This window comes from Peromyscus eremicus, chromosome 3 (assembly GCF_949786415.1).
Source record: "Peromyscus eremicus chromosome 3, PerEre_H2_v1, whole genome shotgun sequence".
NCBI lineage: Eukaryota > Metazoa > Chordata > Mammalia > Rodentia > Cricetidae > Peromyscus > Peromyscus eremicus.
This window is the reverse complement of record NC_081418.1, coordinates 46,235,841-46,249,642: the sequence shown is the minus strand read 5'-3', so window position 1 is coordinate 46,249,642 and position 13,802 is coordinate 46,235,841. Positions and strand designations below refer to the sequence as shown.

At 42.6% G+C, this 13,802-nt stretch overlaps 1 protein-coding gene across 4 annotated transcripts in view; it reads right to left on the bottom strand.

The window, feature by feature from the left end:
* Cald1 (caldesmon 1) overlaps positions 1-13,802 on the bottom strand; it is a 186,857-nt gene that overhangs the window by 121,721 nt on the left and 51,334 nt on the right. The window lies entirely within an intron of this gene.

Below are 13,802 nucleotides of genomic sequence, written 5' to 3'. Positions count from 1 at the left end.
AAGAAACCCTGGTCAAAGATGGTGGAAAGGTGAGAACTGGCAGGAAGGTTGTCCACCGACTTCCACAGATGCATCACATATACACGAAGAAGCCATATGCACTCGCACTTGTGTGTGTGTGTGTGTGTGTGTGTGTGTGTGTGTGTGCGCGCGCACACACATATACACACGAGGAAGGGATTATCGTACATTTTCACTTTAAATAAAATAAATGTAATAATTACAGAATCAAACCCTGAATTTTTCTAAATGATGAGGCATAAGAGGATGCATGGCTGTATATCTGCTCTGACAGGACCAATGTTATTTGTCTAGCTTCTGTTTCTCTGCTCCTAATACCTTTGGTATTTTAATTTTTTTAAAAACAGAGTTAGTAAAGAGAAGAAAATGCTATATGTAGGTGGAAAGCCCATTTTTGGTCTAGTGGGTATGTGTATGTGTGATCTGTCCTGTGAGTGAGACAGAAAAACAAAGTAAATAACAAAGGAACTAAAAGAGAGTCAAGAGAGTGTTATGCTCATATTGCGCGTCTAAAAATGAGTAGATGGATTTTCTGCTCTGTTTCAGGGTAATCTGTTGTCAGTGGGAACCAGCCCTCACCTTATCCCTTCTAGCCACAGCTGACGGTGCAGTGCCCAGCACAGACATTCTGGCTGACCTTCCTCTGAAGCACTTGCCAAGCTCTCTACAGGCCAAGCTGAGTTTAGACCAGACGTAGTTAAGGAAGGAAAAGGCTAAGGTAAAGGGAGGGAGGGAGGGAGCTAGACACACGTCCAATGAGCCTGTCTTCCTTCCCCAGTCCCTAGTGAACTGGTGGCAAACAGCCAGGCACTATTTATCTATCCTTTGACATTACCATCTACCCAGGAGTGGGGAGACATGGGTTTTACATGAAAACATTCATTATGGGGAACAGAGATGTAATGAAAGCAAAGAAGAGATTGTCTCCTTCGCATCAGATTTTAAGCTCTCCTAAAACAGTGATTTTCTTGGGCCCTGAAGAAGTGGCTAAGTGAACTCTTTGGTGACACAAGAAGTAGCAATTAGCGCTTTTCTTGGTAAAAATTGGTTAAAACCATATGCAGGGGTCTCTATAATCATATGTGAATTTTCTCTTATTAAGAATGTTCTTAGGTATGATTTTCAAAACGGATGCCAAGGGAGAGTTTCAGATAATGACTTACTGTAACCAGGGATCATTGCAAAAGTTAAATTAGGAATTTAATAAAAAATAGATGATGTTTTCGCCATCATAAAGAAAGAGTTGAAGAATGAATGTAACATGGTACCTTCCACAGCTGAATTAGGGTCCCTTGGTGTCAGCATTATTATTTCTATCAAATAACTGTGATTGTGAAACTCATCCACAATGTTCAGTCCCCCAGGGATTCAGGGAGAGTCACTCAGAAGGGGTCTTCGGAAGTGTTATCTTTGCTGGTAAACACGAGGGTATGGGTGGCTGGTGACATTGTCCCACCCATAAGAGGGTTCCATTTAGTGCCCAGAAGGATGACAAATACTTTGTGTTGTAGATTATGTTGGGAGGCATTTTTCCACACTTGGGAAACAAGAAGAGTGCTTCGTGTGGTTTTACACGAATTCTATTGAGTCTTCCACTCTAGATAATAAGATGGAACATTATTTAATGACACGGGGTGAGAGCTACGGGACACAATGCTTGAAATGGAAAGGAATGGGAGGCAGCTATTTCAGTCTCAGTTGGCAGGAAGTCAAGTACCTTGTGGAGATGGATATTAAAATAAGATATTTAAAAATAGATCTGTGGAGTTCAGTCCAAATGAGCCAGTGGCAATAAAACATTAATATTTGTCTCTTCCTCACATTTATAATTGAGTATGGAAGTTAGAAGTCTGTTAGAATAGAGGGAATTCTAGGGAATTCTAGGGCATTCGGGCCATTTAAATAAACACCGATGAGTAGATGGATATTGAACAAGTCACTTAACCACTCCTGGTCTCTCAGTTCCTCAGCTCAATATGAAGTATTTGGAGTGTGTTTTTAAGAGATCTTCAATTCAGATGCTTTATATATGATCATATGATCTTTTAAGGAAAGAGCTGTGTTATGTATCTCAACACATGTGAAAGACCCTGTAGTTATAAATAAAAAGCCAACTGCACTCCTTTCCCAGACCACCTGGTCCTATCCCATCCCAGCCATTTCTAAGAGATGAGTGTGTGTGTGTGTGTGTGTGTGTGTGTGTGTGTGTGTGTGTGTGTGTGTGTGTTTTCTGAGACAGGGTTTCTCTGTGTAGCCCTGGCTGTCCTGGTACTCACTTTGTAGACCAGGCTGGCCTCGAACTCAGAGATCCTTCTGCCTCTGCCTCCCAAGTGCTGGGATTGATTGAACTGCTGTGCCTGGCCTAGGATACATGTTTCTGAAGTTGAATTTCATTTTCTTTTTCTTTCTTTCTTTTTGGTTTTTTTGAGACAGGGTTTCTCTGTGTAACAGCCCAGATGTCCTGAAATTCACTTTGTAGACCAGGTTGGCCTCAAACACATAGAGATCCACCTGCCTCTGCCTCCCAAATGCTGGACTTAAAGTAAGATGATTATATTTTATATCTCCTTGAGAAATAAAAACATTCCATATAATAATCTTGAGAACTTTGTGAGTGTGTACTATGTACAAGGAACGTGGTATGTGTTCTCTTGTTTAATTTTTGCCATCTGAAAGTAAAGAAACGGATTCAAGCTCATTGTTGCACAGTTAATAAATGATAGAGTTGAAATGAAACCCATAATGCCTTACTCCAAAGCTTTCTCCCTGACTGAACCCCTGGAGTTTTCATAGCTTCCAAGGCTTTTCTAAGATCGGTTACAAAAACTGTCGTGAAGCAGGCTTTTAATGAGTTTGTTTTGAGTGCAGATCGACTGACTGAGATACCGAGAGTAGATCAGCATGGAGCAGTCCAATGTTATTATCGGAAATAACTGAAAAACTGGGACAAAATATAAGAAGGTCATTCCTACGGCATCGGAAAGCTGCTGCAGTAACCGGAACTTCAAAGTGCAACATCCAAGGCTTGAAGGGGGAAACAGCAGTTTCTACTGAGACAGCTGTGGTCCTCAAAATGCCAAAGACAAGATGACATAAGAGAATTACAAACACACAAGGCAGGGCAGTACATGTCTGTAATCCTAGCACTGGGGAGACTGAGGGCTACAATATTAAGTTCAAGGTCAGCCTGGCTTATGTAGCGAGAGCCTGCCTCAGAACAACAGAACACAAACAGAAACCAAGGAGCACGTTTCTGAGAAGCTGTCCCACAGAGGCGAGCAGCAGAAACTTAAAGTTCACAAAGAGAATTACACCTTGGGGCTCTTGCAGATTTTATTTGTGGTAGTTATTAACTACTATAAAAAAATTTCAGAACTCAACACTTAAAAATAAATCCATTTTACTATGTGGTCAACTATACTTTGAGAAAACAAATAAAGAAAAGAGGAAGAGGAGGGATGAGAGGAGGAGGAGGAAGTCTCTTCAGACCCTTGGAATGCTCACCCATAGAGACGAGGCAGAGTAGAGGTTCGTGAAGAGTTGCTATCAAAACTTATCTCAGGTGGGCTTCGTGATGATGACTATTACCTCAGCCCAATTCAACTGCAATAAGCTTTTCCAACTCTCTCTAACAGAAGGTAAGAAAAATTCATATTGGGAAGAAAGTAACATCATCCAGCACCCACTGGCGGTTAGATTTTAGTTGTCCTTCTCTGGAGCAGGTTTTTGTTGCTTGGTTTTAAAATTTATTGTATGTTTATAGGTGTTTTGCCTGCTTTTATGTCTGGGTACCATGTGCATGTCTGATACCACCACGTAGGTGCTGGGAACTGAACCCAGGTCCTCTGGAAGAGCAGCCAGGCTCTTAATCTCTGAGCCATTTTTCCATCCTCCTTGATGGTTAGTTTTGATTGTTGATTTGACACAACGTAGAATTACCTGTGAAGGAAGCCTCACTAAGGAATTGTGTAGATTAAGTTGGCCTGCCCTCATGCCTATCTGTGAGGAAGTCTCTCAGTTGGGTTTATTGAGGTTAGAAGACCCATGATGAACTCAGTCAGCACTGTCTCATGGGCTGGGCCTTGGACTACATGAAAAGGAGACAGTGAACTGAGCATAGTCATGCATGCATTTATTTATTGTTCTCTGCTCCTGTCTGTGGGTACAATGAGACTAACTATTGCCTTGATTTCCTTGCAACAATGGACTGCATCCTAGAATTGTGAGGCAAATAAGCCCTTTCTCCCTTAAATTGCTTTTGCCATGGAACTATATCACAGCAGTAGGAAAAGCAATCCCAATTTGATGTCTATTTGGAAAAGCAACAACAACAATAACAACAACTAAATCTGACCTCTAATTATCATGATGCTACTTCCTCCAATTCTTTTATGTTGGTTGTTAAACTAAATGTGAAACAGATTACTGTTATTTTGGGGGTGAGTGGGTTGTGAGAAAGAGTGGACAACATCTGCACATAAGAATTTTGTAACTAGGACATAAAAATACTACTATGCCTCCCTCTATCGCTGGTCCTGTTTAGACCATCTTCCCTGAGGCTATTGGCTGAAGCATGTTCTTTCCTTTCTCCTCTATGGGACACAGGGGGATCAGCAACTATTTTGAGATCCTTGATCCATTTGGAGTTAGGTTTTGTGTAGTCCGGGAGAGAGAAGGATTTAGTTTCCTTCTACATGTAGCTCTCCAGTTTGCCCATCACTGTTTGCTAGACATACCTTCTTTTCAACAGTGTGTGTGTGTGTGTGTGTGTGTGTGTGTGTGTGTGTGTGTATGTGCGTGTGTTTCTCTTAGTCAAAGGTCAGGTGGATGTAGGTGTGTGCACTTATATCTGGGCCCTCAATTCTATTTCTATGGTCAATGTGTCTGTCTAAATGCCAGTACCATGCTGGTTTATTACTATAGCTCTATAGTGTAACTTGAACCAACTCCTAACAATTTATTTCCCGTCGCTTAGTGTATCACTCAACCCTTGCCAAAGAAGCTGCTTATAGAAGGAGATGGTGTTAACACAGACCTGGGCTGGTCAACATGCAGAGAATGAGAGACCACTAAGTGCTCAGCCCTAACCAGGATGTCTATATCACACCTCCTCCTTCTCTTGAGGCTCAGAGATTTTTGGGGAAAAGGAGAGTAGAAAGATTGTAAGAATCAGAAGCTGTGGGTGACTATAAGGAAACCTTATTTCAGGATGCAGCAGAGCAGTTACACAGAAACTCACAATGGTTGTGACAGCATGCACAAGATCAGGCCAGGTAAAGTCCCAGCATGGAATGGGGAGGTGGTCACAAACTCCTACCCCTGGCTGAGGAGCTATTAGCAATTGATGACTGCCAGGAGAGGGGGTTTTCTTCAAGGACACACCTCCTTAGAGCAGTGGTTCTCAGCCCTCCTGATGCTTTGAATTTTTTAATACAATTCCTCATGTTGTGGTGACCTCAACCATAAAATTATTTTCATTGCTACTTCACAACTGTAATTTTGCTATTGTTATGAATCATAATGTAAATATCTGTGTCTTAGGTAACCCCCATGAAAGGCTCCCAAAAGGGTTGTGAACCACAAATTGAGAAACACTGGTTTAGAGGCTACCCTTGTCCCAGTAGTTGGCCCTCAACCCCCTCACACACAGGCATCACTGAGCAGACTCAGCGGGAAACAAACAAATACCTCATGATGTTGAGAAATACAGTCGAGAAGAGATGAGAGAGGAATGGGAACAGAGGAAAGTGCCATGGACTTGATCAAAACACACTGGATACATACAAGTACATCTCAACCAATTAAAAGAAGATACCCAGCCAGCAAGATGGCTTAGTAGGTAAAGGCACTTGCTGCCAAGTCTGACAACCTGAGTTTAATCCTCAGGACCCACATGGCAGAAAGAGAGGATCAAATCTCACAAGTTGTCACACTTCCCATCAAACAAATAGATGTAAAAATAAGTAAAAAAAAAAAATTAATGCCAGTATGTATGAAGGAAAAAAATACTACATCAAAATTAAGAACCACAGAGACAAACAAAGGTCTGTGCATAGATTAATAAACATCTGGCTAATAGCTGGGCCTGGTGGCATGTGCCTTTAATCCCAACACTCAGGGGGCAGAGATAGGCAGATCTCTGTGAGTTTGAGGCCAGCCTGGTCTACACAGCAAGTTCTGGGACAGCCAGAGCTACATAGTGAGAACCTTGACTCAAAAAAAAAATATATATATGGCAAACTACATGAATCCAGAATATATAAAGAATTTCTGAAAATCAATAAGAAATAGAAAATCCAATAGGAAAATGGATAAACTTCCAATTGGTGCTTCACAAAAGAGGATATTAAAATGGACAGTAAGCACCTAAAGAAGCATTCAGCCCTATCTTTTAAGACAGTGCACTAAGATCATATGCCTCTAGAGTAGAAAAAAATAAAACTGAAGACCAGTCCCTCAGTGTTGGTGAACAACTGGAACTTCCATTCATTGCTGTGAGGTTGCAAACCACCAAAATGACTCAGGAGAAATGTTGGGCAGCATTTGCAGAAGACAGAAATCTTGCTCTTAGGTCTACAAGCAAAAGGCCCATACATAAAGATATTTGTCAGACAACATGAACTAGAATCTTCATAGCATCACTTTTCATCATAGTCACAGTGAAAATAACCTTAATGTCCATCAACCACGAAGCAGAGGAACCTTGTTAAGCAAAGAATGAAACACAATATGGCACTGAGAATGTTCTCTGCAGGCCTCAGGCTCTCGCTTATCTGAAAGACATGCAGTTGGACGAGACACCAAAAATCACCATAGTCCATCAATCCAAATTCAAATGTGAACACTGGGCATTAGAGATCAGAAGGAGGTGATAATGGGGTAGCAATGATGGCAGGGAAGACGTGACTTTCTCAGGGCATGAAGAGAGCTCCTGGGTGCTAGTGGTACTGTAGATGCTGACTGCATAGGCATAGCTATTCTGTGAAAAGTCATCACACCATACAGTTACGGGCTGTGTGCTTTTCTGCATTTATATGTCATTTCAGGGTTCTTTATGTTGCATGAGCCTAGGCCAAAAGGAAGCCTCAGTCTTCGACGATGACAAACAGAGGGAGTTTGTGAGCTCAAAGCATATGAAGTCACCAAGGTTCCGTGTCAGCCATCTATTACATCAGTAGTAAAATAACAGAGTAAAAAGAAGGTCTAACAATGAGAGAAAACTTCAAGGCAATGCCAATCAATGCCACAAAAGGAAGGCTGGGATCAATTAGGTCAGTTATTTCTAAATTAAAAGTCGACACTGGGTTATTTACCAATGACTTGGTGAACTTTCCATATATGTATTTTGGCTTGCCACATCTTAGAAGGGGAATACTGGCTATCTTTGCAACTGGTCCATTCCAGAACAATTCAAATACGGGACTACTTCTTATCTTAAGATGCTCCAGAATTTCCCAGGCTTCACAGCCAATGCTCACTGTCTACCACGTCTTCTCTTCATAGTCACCGACACCTTCCCAAACCAGTTTCCAGCAGCCGACATGTGTGTCAAAACCTTAAACAAGATATTCTCTGTGCTTTGAAAAGTGTGCATGCATGTTTAGCTTTTGCTGGTGTATTTTGGGTAAACTCCATCTGTTGTAGACTTGTATTTCATCACATGTTTTACAATTCACTTGTGGTTATCTGTCCTACGATGGGTGAGTGTGTTTGTCTGTGCGAGCTTGTGTGCATCATTTGCATGCAGGAGCCTGCGGAGGTCAGAAGAGAGTGTTGGGTCCCCCGGAACTGGAGTGACAGGGGTTTGTGAGATGCCATGTGGGTGCTGGGAAGCAAACTTGGGTCCTTAGCAAGAGCAGTTAAGTGCTACTAACCACTGGACCATCTCAACAGCCCCTCAGCATAGGTTTTTAGGCCTGAATGAGAATCTCTTGTTTTTCATGGAACACATTTTTAGTGTTACTATGGAATTACGTACATGAGAATATTCGTATAAATGAGTAGAAAAGAGGCTTAGTTGTATTAACAGGGTAATTAATATAGGAAACTCAGCTACCAAGAAAGTTAGTGCAGCGAGAAATTATGGAAATTATTTTCATAAAGAAAAATAGTTATTTAATAAAAATGAGAATTCTCATGGCCTTTTGCATTGAATATATTCTTCAAAGTGTTCAGCTGGATTGGGCATAGATCTTTCCCTAAGAAGCATCATGGGATTGTGGAAGAATGCAGGCTGTAGGGTCATATAGACTGCACTTAACAGAACTGTGGTTTTAGGGAAATTCGTTTTGTGTATCAGTTACTTCAGTATCAAATTATTACTGAAAACTGTAACAGTCACCTTGAGTGTTTCCTCCCTCTGCCTCTGTAGCATTTTGTTAATGCCTCAGTGGAAGAAACGACCACCAAGTATGACACTGTAAAAGTACTGCTCTCCTCTCCCTTCCTTCCCCCACCACATCTCTCTCTGTCTCCCTCCCTCCCTCCTCTCTCTCTCTCTCTCTCTCTCTCTCTCTCTCTCTCTCTCTCTCTCTCTCTCTCTGTGTGTGTTCATGTGTCTTTACACATGAATGTGTCGGGGGAGGCTAGAAGTCAGTCAAAGTCAGATTCTGCCAATGTCATTCACTCTCCACTTTATTATTTGGAGACAGTCTGTCACTGAACCTAGAGCGCACCAATTCAGCTAGACTGGTTGGCCAGCCAGCCCCAAGGTCCTCCTACCTTTGCCTCACTAGGCACCTCCGTAGCATCCAGCTTCTTACATGGATGCTGGAAATCAGAAGTCAGGCCCTCATGCTTGCCTGACAAACACTTTACCCACTGAGCCATCTGCCCGCCCCCAGGCACCAGCTTCTGCTCCTCCTTTTTCATTCTATTTTATTTTTTTGAGACAAGGCTTCACTGTGTTAACAGCCTTGGCTGTCCTGGAACTTGCTTTGTAGACCAAGCTGGCCTCGACCTCACAGAGATCCACCTGCTTCTGCCTCCTGAGTGCTGGGATTAAAGGTGTGTGCCACTACCACCTGGCCAGGTAGCAGCTTCTTGATGGCAAGGTAGTTAGCACATTTCCTGGTCTATAGCACATGCTTCACAAAAGCCTGTTGGGTACATGGGTGAGTCAATGGACAAGGTGACAGGGAAAGAGCCTAGCATGGAGCTTAGCACACTGTGAACCTCCCCGCCTCGTGAGTATCAGCTTCTTTCTTTTCACTCTTCATTGTTTTTCTGCATCTGGAAAACAGAACAGCTGCCCCCTCCCCCAGTCTATTTCTGTGTCCTCACATGACTGTAATAAGTGGTATAAGCTAAGGAAACTTGGCCAAATTCTTAAAATTTCAAGGAAGGCAAAGGATGGATTTTAGATCTAGGTTTTCAGAGGAGCCTATTTGTAAAGTGTGAAGAAATGGGAACTCTTTCCTTTTCGGAATAAAATAAGATCGCATAACAATGCGGAGAAAGGGCTTTGATGTCTTAGAAGGAGGCTCTTTGCTGCACCCCTTTCTATTTTTCCACTGACTGGGAATAATTCATGCTGTTCTTTCTTCAGCCAAGGTCTTTCCATTTTTAACAGAAGAACGAGGGTAGATTTTTCTAGGCAAGATGATTTCTGATTGGAGAAGCAGTAAGAATGCATCCAGAGCTGGGTGAATGAAGGTCAGATGTTTATTTTTAAAGCCCTATGAAGAGTTCTCTACTTGTTGGAAGCAAACAGGGAAGAAAGAGTCGTTTATGCAACGATGAAATTTCTAGATTTCTCATGGGAAAGTGGCTGATGCCAGTGCTTGATAAGTGTCTTGTGGATACAAGCAGGCAAGATGCAGACTTCTGAGAAAACGCCATCCTTCAATTCAGAGTCACTGTTTACCTGAGGCTGGCATTTAGCACACCATGCGAGGGATGAAGTGAGGATGTGGAGAAGCCCAAGGGCTGTGGAGACACCCTGGTGGGGATTTCCTACACAATTGATCACCTTTGCCATCATCAATCTCAGTGAGTGCTGAGCCTTCATGGGTCATTTGTGTGATGTTAACTGCCCGGTGCCAATGTGCTAAGAAATAATGAACTTCATTTTTAAATTTATTATTGTATGTGTAGGTACGGTGTGTGTTGGGGAGCGCGGGGGGGGGGGGGGGTGCACCCATGCCACTGTGTGCATGTGGAGGTCAGAGGACAACTTTTCCTGTGTTCTCACCTTCCACTTTAACAAATTTTTATGTATTCTTCAAGAATTTCATATATGTACCCAATGTGCTTGGGTCTTCTCCACTCTCCACGCCCCTCCAGCCCCTACCGGATCCCCTCCATTTTTCTGCCAACTTTATGTCATCTTCTTTTTCCTTTTATAACCCAGTAAGTCCAAAATTAATGCTACCCAAACTTTCACCTGGGTCCCAAACTCCGGTTGTCAGAATTTCAATGGCAAATTCCTTCACTCACTGAGTCATCTTACCAGTTCTTAACCATTTGGTTCTTTTTAAAACTGATTTTTATTTAAAATTTTTTCATATTCTTTCCCCTCTCTAAATGCCTCCCAACTTCCTCACCCACTCAACTTCATTCTCTCTCTCTCTCTCTCTCTCTCTCTCTCTCTCTCTCTCAAACAACACCCCAAAGCAACAAAAACAGAAAACCTAACACAAAGACCATATATACATACATACATACATACATACATACATACATACATACATACATATATATATACCAGCACAAAACAAAGTACACAAGAAAACATGGAGTCCATTTTGTGTTGGCTGACGACTCCTGGATACGGGGCCTGCCATGGAGTGTGGTGGGTACACCCAGAGACACTCCCTTGGAGAAAACTGGTTTTCTCTTTCCCAGTAGGTATTAATTACGAACAGCTTCTTGGGTTAGAGGTGGGACTTTGTCCACTTCTCCTTCTCCATGCTGGGATTTTGTCTGGTTTGAACCTGTGAGGTCTTGAATGTCACTTGCCCTTTTGCCCTTATTTTATATATATTAGAAGAACTAGAGAGATAGCTCAGTAGTTAAGAAAGCTTAATGGTCTTCCAGAGGACCTGAGTTCCCACCATCCAAATGGATGGCTCACTACTACCCGTTACTCCTGTTCCAATGGATCCAGTGCCCTCTTCTGGCCTGCATGGGACCCTGCACATATGTGGCATGTGCGCGTGTACACACACACACACACACACACACACACACACACCACTCATGCACCACAAATAAAAAAAAAATTTAATGTATACAATCCTCCTTGCTCCTCTGTCCTATCTTCTCTGTGCGGTGTCCTAAATTAACAGAGGCAATTCAGAGGAAGAACTGTGAAGCTGAGAAAATGCAAAGCAAGAAAATATGCCTGGCATCTAGGAAAACCAAGCACTATATGTATCATGGATACTTTATCTGCTGTATTTGGCACAATCGGAAGCCAATAAGAGACATTTAGTAACTAGCAGTATAACTAAATTGGACTCTTTATTTATATAAGACTCCCAATGTACTTACAATCTTAAAGATGAAGCTGGCATTGAGGACTTTTGGATATTTACAAAGAAGCAGTGTGCTGCCTTATTATTATTATTGTTTATTTATTTATTTATTTATTTATTTATTTATTTATTTATTTGGTTTTTCGAGACAGGGTTTCTCTGTGTAGCTTTGCGCTTTTTCCTGGAACTCACTTGGTAGCCCAGGCTGGCCTCGAACTCACAGAGATCCGCCTGGCTCTGCCTTCCAAGTACTGGGATTAAAGGCGTGCACCACCACCGCCCGGCGCTACCTTATTATTTTACAGATATATGTGATCAAAGCACTTGGATAATTCATTCATTTCACTCAACGTCGTGAAGAGTTTAGGCACACTTTGAATTTCTGTGTAGATTTTTTATGTTCCTAGAATGTTTCTGTCTAAAATATTCATGGGCTAGGCATGATGGTGAACTCCTACAATCCCAACAGTGAGGACCCTGAGGCAAGAGGATTGCCATGAGTTCAAGGCTGGCTTAGGCCTCGTAGCAAAGGCCTACCTCCAAAAATAAAAACACAGAGTCTGGAGAGATGGCTTAGTCAGGAAAGTGCTCGCTCACAGTATGAGGACTGAGTCTGGATCCCAGCACCCATGTAAAAGATCAGACCAAACAGAGCCTGTCTATAATTCTGGCATTTAGAGGACAGACAGACAGATCTCTGGAGCTCACTGGCCAGCCAGTCTAGCTGAATTGAGGAGCTTCAGGCTCAGTGAGAGACCCTGATCTCAAAAGCTAAGATGGGAAGAGTCTGAGGACAAGTATTAATACAACCTCTGGCTACCACAAGCATGTATACAAACTGGCATACACACCTACACACATGCACATACAGACACATACAATATACACATACATCACATATACACACAAAATAACATCACATAGACACACACAATGAAAAAGAAAATAACAAAACATTCTTTTTTATTTTATGTGTATGCGTGTTTTATCTACACACACACACACACACACACACACACACACACACACACACACACATCCCCCGTATGCATGCAGTGCCCACACAGGCCAGAATAGGGTGTTGGATTCCTTGGAACTGGGGTTACAGATAGCTGGGCGGCATCATGTAGGTGCTGGGAACCAAACCCGGGTCTATTGCAAGAACAGCAAATGCTCTTCACCACCCAGCCGTCTCTCCAGCTCACAAAGCAAAGTCTTCACTCTTTTTCCAGTAATGGTTTTGACTCACGGGATCAAATGTCAATACCTGAGGACAGAACTAGATATTTTGATCTCTTTGATGTCCGGTTGCTTAAAGCAAGCCAAAAGCCAAGCTAAATATCACCCAGAGTACAGCAATCTTATTCAACTTCAACCAGATGGTAGGGCCTTCCCAGCGTCACCATCCACTACAGAACTGTGTACTAAAGTGTCCCAGGCTAAGCACAGCTCTGTACATAAGCATTCTGGTCTGCTATAAGACTCAAGGCTTAGGTCAGAAGCTAGTGTCACCTTGTCCTATAACACAAGATGAAGCCACCAGTGTGGAGCACTGAGAAAGTTCACTAGTAGATGTCACTCAGCTCATCTGAGAGAATGACCGCCCAGCGCTGTTTGCATTTACAGTTTAAAGAGTACCCAGTGGAGGCTGTAGTCTCATAGATGAGATACACGACCTTTGCACTAGAAAACTAGTTAGCATTACACTCGCTGCCCATTCACTATCACCCAGACATGCATTTGCTCTCCTCCGGGAAGCTGTAGACATCAGCAACCACAGTAAAATAACAAGGCACAGGGGGCCATTTTGTGCACAGGGCCCTGGGAACGGCCAGTGGAATTCCTCTGACAGGTCTCCTTTTGACTTTTCCCATAGACCCTGTTCCTGCACTAAAATGTCTGGAATGCTTGGTGGGGATGAAGCAGCTGGTCATTAGGCAATTATGCTTCTGTCACATATGACAACAACCCTTTGTGGACTGATTTCCAAGCAACACTTGGGGCATCACAAACGAGTTAAGAATGTAACAACACAGCTATGATGAACAGAACTTTTGAGTCCCTTGTGTCTTAGTTTTCTATTTCTGTGATAAAACAGCATGACAAAAGGAAAGCTGGGGAGGAGAGGGTTTATTCATCTTAGAGTTTATAGTCTGTCATCCAGGGAAGTCAGGGCAGGAACTCAAGGCAGGAGCCTGGAGGAGGGAAACCGATACAGGATCAAGGAGGAACCCTGCTTACTGGCTTGCCCTCCATGGCTTATTCAGCCTGCTTTCTTATAGCACCCAGGACCACCAGCCCAGG